We start from the raw sequence: 7,830 nt of genomic DNA on the forward strand, positions 1-7,830 counted from the left end.
TTTTATACAGTGGTAAAAGGGTTAACTCATTAAGAGGATGTAACAGTTATAAATGGACTGAATATTGGAGCATCTAAATGTTTAAAGCAAATTTTAAGATACCTGAAGTGAGAAATAGATGCAATACAGTAATAGCAGGGGACTTCAATACCACACTTTTAATACTGAATAAATCATCCACAGAGAAAATTAATAAGGAAACAGTAGACTTGAATAACAGTAGACCACCTGGGCCTAAGAGACATATAAAACATTCTGTCCAACAGCACACAGAATACATATTTTTCTCAAGCAAACATCAAACAGTCTACAGGATAGATGATATATTGGACCAAAAAGTAAGTCTTAACAATTTTAATAAGACTGAATTTTTTTTTTTTTCTGTCCCACAGCATATGGAGTTCCCAGGCCAGAGACTGGATCCAAGCCACAGTTGCAAGCTATACCACAGCTGCCACAATGCCAGATCCTTAACCCACTGTGTGGGGCTGGGAATTGAACCTGTGTCCTGGTGCTGCAGAGACGCTACAGATCCAGTTATGCCACAGCATAAACTCCAAGATTGAAATTTTATCAAAATATTTTCTGAACACACAGTGTAAAATTAGAAATCAATAACAGGAGTTTGTCTTGAGACAAACTAAAATGAAAACACAATATAACAAAACTTATGGATGCAGCAAAAGCAGTTCTAAGACAGAAGTTGACAGCAACAACTATCAACTATGTTAAGAAAAAAGAAGAATTTCAAACAGCCTTACTTTATACCTCAAGGAATTAGAAAAATAAAAATAAACTAAGCTCAAAGTTATCAGAAGGGAGGAAATAATAAAGATTAGAGCAGAAATCAATGAAATAGAAAGACAATATAACAATTCAAAAAAGAAACTGAAGATTGGTATTTTGAGAAAGTAAAAATCTGACAAAGCTTTAGCTAGACTCACCAGAAAAAAAGGACACAAATAAATAAAATTATCAACTAAAGAGGAGACATTACAATTGATACCACAGAAGCAGAAAGGACCACAAGAAATTACTATGAGTTCTTACACATCAACACATTGCATAACCTACAAAAAAATGAATACATTCCTTGAAACATACAACCTACCAAGACTGGATCATGAAGAGGTGGAAAATCTAAACATACCAATAGTGACTAAGGAGAATGAAGTAGTAATCAAAAATTTTCTAACAAAGAAAAGTCCAGGATCAGATGACTTCATTGGTGAATTTCACTAAATATTTTATTTATTTATTTATTTTTATGTCCACACCCCTGGCATATGGAAGTACCCAGGCTAGGGGTTGAATTGGATCTGGAACTGCCAGCCTACACCACAGTCACAGCAATGCAGGATCTGAGCTACGTCTGCAACCTACTCCACAGCTCATAGCAACACCAGATTCTGACTAACCGAGCGAGGCCAGTGATCGAACCATAGATCCTAGTCGATTTCATTACCATTGAGCCACTGTGGGAACTCCTCACCAAACATTTAAAGCAAGAATTAATAATGACCCTTCTCAAATACCTCAAAAAAAATTGAAGAGGAGGGAATACTCCCAAACTCATTTTATGCTACCTGCATGACCCGGAGACCAAAGCCAGTTAAGGACACTCTTAGAAAATAAAACTACAGGCCAATATCTCTGTTGAATATAGATGCAAAAATTCTTAACAAAATATTAGGAAACTGATTTTAACAGCATATTAAAAGCATCATACACCATGATCAAGTGGGGATTTTAGTATGAAACAAGAGTGGTATGAATATTGAATATGAATGAGCTACAGCTGCCAGAGATGGGTAGAATTGTTCTCATTCTACAGGTTCAGAAGCCAAGGCTTAGAGAAAAGGGGGAAATAAGATTAAATAGCTAATAAATGCTAAAGCTGCACTAGATTCCATTTAGGTTGAAACCAGTATCTTTTATACCATTACATTATGGGACCTCGTGACTTAAGGAGCTTCAGAAAGCGCTAGGAGAGGTCAGGTTAAGAGCTCTTTAGCACAATGACCACCTCACCAGTGAAATGTGGCCCAAAGGAGGTCTGATTGCCACCAATCCGATTAGCAACTCCTCCTTTTGGAGCAGTGGTTATCTACTGGGGCAGGGAGTTTTGCCGCTTGGCCATGTTTAGATACATTTTTAGTTGGCACAACTGGGGAGAAGGTACTACTGGCATCTAGAAGATAGAGGCCAAGGGTGCTGCTAAACATCCTACACTGCACATAAGACAATGCCCTACAACACAAGGATTCGGCCCAAAATGTCTATCATGCAGAGGTTGGAAGATCCTGTCCTAAAGGAAAGAATGAGTGAAGAAAAGAAGAAGAAATCCCACAAGTATAGTATACACTCCCATACACGAAGAGGGAGCTTGTACCAAGAGCCATGCAGGAGATATCCTCTAGCATCCGTGTCCTAGAGTACAACTGACTGTGTCATTTGTACATTTAACTTAGCCTACAACACAGGAGCCACCATGAAGAATATGGCAGGAGAAGAATTCTATAGCTAAAGGGGCCAGGGCCCTACCAAAGGATTTTTAGAATTTATGATTATGAGAACAAGTTACTAGCACCATGATGAAACTTTTTATTTGAAACAAATTGCAATGTGTTTGGAAGCAAATTGCAACAGGAATCCTGGTAATTTAACATCAATTAGTTACTTATTTTTTTTTTTTGGTCTTTTTGACTTTTTTAGGGCTATACTTGGGGCATTTGGAGGTTCCCAGGCTAGGGATCTAATCAGAGCCGTAGCCGCCAGCCTATGCCACAGCCACAGCAATGCCAGATCCGAGCCATGTCTGTGACCTACATCATAGCTCACAGCAAGGCCAGATCATTCTTGATGTTAAAGCCAAGCATAAGTAAAAGGAAATACACTATTTAAAATCATATTTATAAAACCAAATTGAGATTCTATTTAGGTTCTTTTGAGTCAGTAACACTACTACTGTCCTCTAAATTGGGAATTAATTTAGATGATGAGGGAGCCCACAAATTTGATCTTCCCAGATTGGCTTTTTTTTTTTTTTTTTTGGTCTTTCTGCCTTTTCTAGGGCCTCTCCTGTGGCATATGGAGGTTCCTGGGCTAGGGGTATAATTGGAGCTGTAGCTGCTGGCCTATGCCAGAGCCACAGCAACGCAGGATCCGAGCTGCATCTGCTACCTACACCACAGCTTACGGCAACACCAGATCCTTAACCCACTGAGCATGGCCAGGGATCGAACCCAGAACCTCATGGTTCCTAGTTGGATTCCTTAACCACTGAGCCACAGCAGGAACTCCCTGGCTTTGTTTTTAAGAATAGCCTGTGTCAAAGAATAATTATTGATGTGTTGATTCATAAATCAGTTTAAATTGACATAAATTCTCCTTTCACATATCATCTTTCAAGAAGGACTAACAATTGCTTTATTTGTGTCACTAAATTGATTGAGAGCAGAGACCTAGATTTCTGCCACTGCTGTACTTGTGAAAAACATGTTGCGGATCAGAATCTAGGGACTCTTAAGTTTGGAACTATTTACTTTCTCCTGCTGGGTTTATCTGGTTACCTTGCTAGTCATATGGCATGGTAACCTCTGATACTGCCCAAACATAGACACTGGGCTAAAGATGTCTGTCTTTCTTGAGATTCTTGGTAGATCGCCAGCCCAAACCTTCTGCTCTGTTGAGACTGTGCCAGAACTACAGTGTGTGTCAAGCCAACAGCTTTTAAAGAGTATATTGCACCTTCATCCCTAGTCCAGCATTATTTATGCCTCCCTTCTCTATATTGCCATTTAATTATTGAGGCACTTGTGTTAACGGAGACCAGAATTTTAAGCTTATTAAAGATGTGAAGGTTATGAGGCTTTTCTAAATGCACCTTTGGCCAAAAGGTGTTGGTTACTTAAGTAACCAAAGGGGGTGGTTAAAGAGAAGGCTCATTTTTAAAGCGGTCCAGTGGCACCAATCCCAGTGGAGGAACCAGAGTGTGGAGATTCCCTCCTGAGTTATGTACTGTTTGTGGCTATTTCCCATCCACTTCTTTTTTCTTTTTTGCTTTGTTTTTTTAGGGCTGCAGCCACGGCATATGGAAGTTCTCAGGCTAGGAATCGAATCGGAGCTGCAGTTGCTGGCCTACACCACAGCCACAGCAACATGGGATCCAAGCTACATCTTCGACCTCCACCACAGCTCATGGCAATGCTGGATTCTTAACCCATTGAATGAGGCCGGGGATCGAACCCACATCCTCTCGGATCATAGTCAGGTTCCTTAACCACTAAGCCATGAAAGGAAGTCCATTCCCATCCACTTCTTAAAACAATAAAACAGCCTCCTCATTCCCACTTGAGCGGTAAGGAAAATGACCTTGGGCATGTAATCTACTAAAGCATTGGTTTGTTTGTAAAATGCGAGTAAGAGAATACTTGCTTCATGGCAATGCTATGAGGATTAAATGGGACCACACAGGCAGAATCTTTCTATGTGACAAGAAGATTAGGTCTTATTATTTCTACTAATAGGACCACTGGGCAAGAGAGTAACCCCAAAGACTCTGTTCTTTCGACTATACCACTTGACATCCAAGAGAAGAAGCCATAGTTTTCTCATTTACATACAATATTTGTGACGGTTCAGATGGCGCAAATACATTGAACTTTTTCTATCTCCTAAATATAACTTATTATTTTCAGAACCCTTCCCCATAATCCCAAAAAAAGGAGAAGCAGGGGGGAACTGTAGATAGAGCAGCTTACATATGTTGTTCCCTAGTGTTAAAGTAGCCTTTCCTTCAGCTTTTAAGAAAATCATGTTTGTTTTAGTATGGTGTACTTGGATTACAAGGATCCATTACAGTCAGGATGACCCTGTAGCTATATGGTTCCTGGACAGGAACCCATTAATTGGCAGGTGCCCTGCAATGTTAACACCATAAATTGCTTGCTGCTGACTCTGCTCTTGAATGGTGACTATCCAATATTGTCTGATGCTTGATAATTATGAAAAAAAATCTTTTAAAAAAAATTTAACAAGATAACAGAAAACTTCAACACATACAAATTGGAGGTGACTTCCCTCAGGAAGCCTTCCTTGACTGCATCTTGCCCTCAGCTGGGTTGACTGCCCACTGTCAGTTTCCTATGTGTCCCTGATCCTATCACTTTTGTACTACATTCCAATTACCTATGAACTTGACTGATTCCCTGATTAGACCGCAAACTTGTAGGAGGTAGAGCCCACGTATGAGACTGCAGTATTCTCATTGCCTAGCACAGTACAGGTAATAGTTGTATAAGTAATTGTTTATAAATAATTCTAGAGCATGTGAGAAACCAAGGACCTAAAAATACACCCAGAGTGTGTTTGTGCACACTTGCATAGTGGCGTTTAAGAGCATAAGGAGAGAATGGGGAGAGTGGATGGGGGGAATTGCAGCCCTTGGAGATGAGTGAAGCAGTAAGGTGAACTAGAATAAGTATTCAGACTTGTGACATGAAAAAGAACTATTCTCCACTTTTTTTTTGGCCATGCCCATAGCATGTGGAAGTTCCCAGGCCAGAGATTAAATCCACACCACAGCATTGAAAATGTAGGGTTCTTAACCCACTGAGCCACTAGGGAACTCGTTTCCTCACTTTAAACTTTATTTTTTATGGGTATTTTATGCAAATGTGCCTTTGTATCTGCAGGTTTGAAGGAACAAAGATCATATGGATGCCTTCCAAAAAGATAGCAGACTTTCCTCTTGGTGTGTCTCAGGCCCATGTACACCTTGTTTTGTTTGTTTGTTTGTTTAGGACCGCACCCACAGCATGTGGAAGTTCCCAGACTGGGGGTTGAATTAGAGCTGTAGCTACCAGCCTACACCTCAGCCACATCAACTTGGGATCCAAACTGAGTCTGCGACCTACACCACAGCTCACGGCAACATGGGATCACTAACCCATTGAGCAAGACCAGGGGTCGAACCCTCGTCCTCATGGATACTAGTCAGGTTCATTACCTCTGAGCTGTGACAAGAACTCCCATGTACACCATGTTGAACATCCATCTACATTCAGTAGATCGGAGAGGAGCTTGAGATTGTGTGTCATGTCACAAGCTCCCAGGTGATGTTGATGCCACTGGTCCTCTGACAAATATTTGAGTAGAAAGGTTCAGATGCTGCTAATTTGACAACATTTGGTCTCTGGGGCCTTCACTTTCAAACTCCAAATCAGAGGGGACATGATTGCTATGTCCCACCTCAGGATCCAGGTACCTAAGGAGTCAGGTCAGAAAATAGCAACACCACCCCCACCACAAGCATGTGATGAGTGCTCACTCCGGGACTGTCTTTGTCTATGCATTTGATGCCTATTATCTCCTTTAATCTGGAATTCCTCTAATCTCATTCCCCTTTGAAGTGAGGGGAGAAAATGGAGGCTTAGAGATGCTAAGTGACTTTCCAGGATCAGAGCAGGGCTTTGAACCCAAACCACCTGGCTTTCCAGCCCCTTTGCTTCATTGACTTTAAGATTTGGCCATGGGGAAGGAAGTACCTTGTGAATGTGGGGAGTAGTCCTCAGAGAAAGAAGAATCATTCTCACCTGGGCAGTTACGCTCCAGAAGATTCACTGTATAGGCACTGCCTTAGGATCTGGGTATCACTGTAAGGGGACCAGTTAGGTTACTAGAGTTTTAAGGTTTCTTCAATAAATAATAAACCCAAGTTCAGAAAAAGGACAGAGGCATTACATGAAACCAAAGTACATATACAGCTGACCCTTGAACAGCAGGGGTTTGCTGTTGCTACTGCACACGTCCACTTACACGTGAATATTTTTCAATAGTAAATAATACCACATTACCACACAATCCATGGTTGGCTGAATCTTTCTGTGTAAAAACAGTGGATATGGGGGAACTACAGAAATGGAGGAAATACATACATAGACAAAGAGCGACTCTAAGCTACTCAAAGATTTCCAAACTCAGAGAGGTTGGCACCCCTCACCCTCAAGGCTCAAATGTTCCATGAATAGCAGAAAAAGCCCAGTCGGAAGAAACAGTTTAGATGCCATAGACAAGAAAATGAAACAAAGGTAGGCCCTGGGAACACGTGAGAAATGCAGGTTCCAGGACTCTAATCCAGACTTCTGGGATCAGAACCTGCATGTCAACAAGGAGCCCAGGGATGGATAGGGTGGGGTTCATCAACACTACCTGGAATTCCACCAGCAGCTCTGGACCACCACAACACTCTTGGCACTCTTGCTGGAAGAAGCAACCATGCTGTCTACCCCATGGCCCGGGAGCTGACCGTACGGCCCCTTTTGGGCAGGCAGGCAGACAGAGAGAGCAGGAAGAGGATGCCGCGCTAAGTGGAAGAAGCAGAGGAGGGGCGAGGTTTCCACGCCCCCCACTGCATATTACAATCACCTGAGGACTGTAACAAAAAAATCAGTGCTTGGCTTTACCCTCTGATGCAACAAGGGATCCGAGCCGTGTCTGTGACCTACACCACAGCTCATAGCAACATGAGATTCTGAACCAACTAAGTGAGGCCAGGGATCAAACTCAAGTCCTCATGGATACTAGTTGGGTTTGTTTCTGCTGAGCCACAATGGGAACTCCCATCAGTGTTTCTTTTAAAGCTCCGTGGGTAGATATAGGTCTAGCTAAGTCCCTTTATGGAAACTTGTTGGGTGAGGAGCAAAAGTTCCTTCTTAACAGTAACCTTACTTTCAGGTGTGAAATTTGGGGAAGTTAAAGGGCAGGGCTCCTTCCACTGGAATGTGTTTCAGCATCAGCTGAGGAGCTTGTGCAAATGCAGCTTCTGAC

The 7,830-nt window shown here is 41.8% G+C and overlaps 1 protein-coding gene across 3 annotated transcripts in view; it reads right to left on the reverse strand.

Annotated features, from left to right (window-relative positions):
• Positions 1-7,372, reverse strand: part of LMOD3 (leiomodin 3) — a 48,537-nt gene extending 41,165 nt beyond the window's left edge. For all 3 annotated transcript variants that reach the window (XM_084988988.1, XM_084988987.1, XM_084988984.1), the window contains exon 1: positions 7,213-7,372. The gene's annotated coding sequence lies outside the window, so the exon portion shown is untranslated. The remainder of the gene's footprint in view (positions 1-7,212) is intronic.
• Between the last annotated feature and the right edge of the window lie 458 nt (positions 7,373-7,830).

This window comes from Sus scrofa, chromosome 13 (assembly GCF_054392235.1).
Source record: "Sus scrofa isolate SSC_HxYL_T2T_F1_AM1 chromosome 13, Sscrofa_HxYL_maternal_Yorkshire_Landrace_v2.0, whole genome shotgun sequence".
Taxonomy (NCBI): domain Eukaryota; kingdom Metazoa; phylum Chordata; class Mammalia; order Artiodactyla; family Suidae; genus Sus; species Sus scrofa.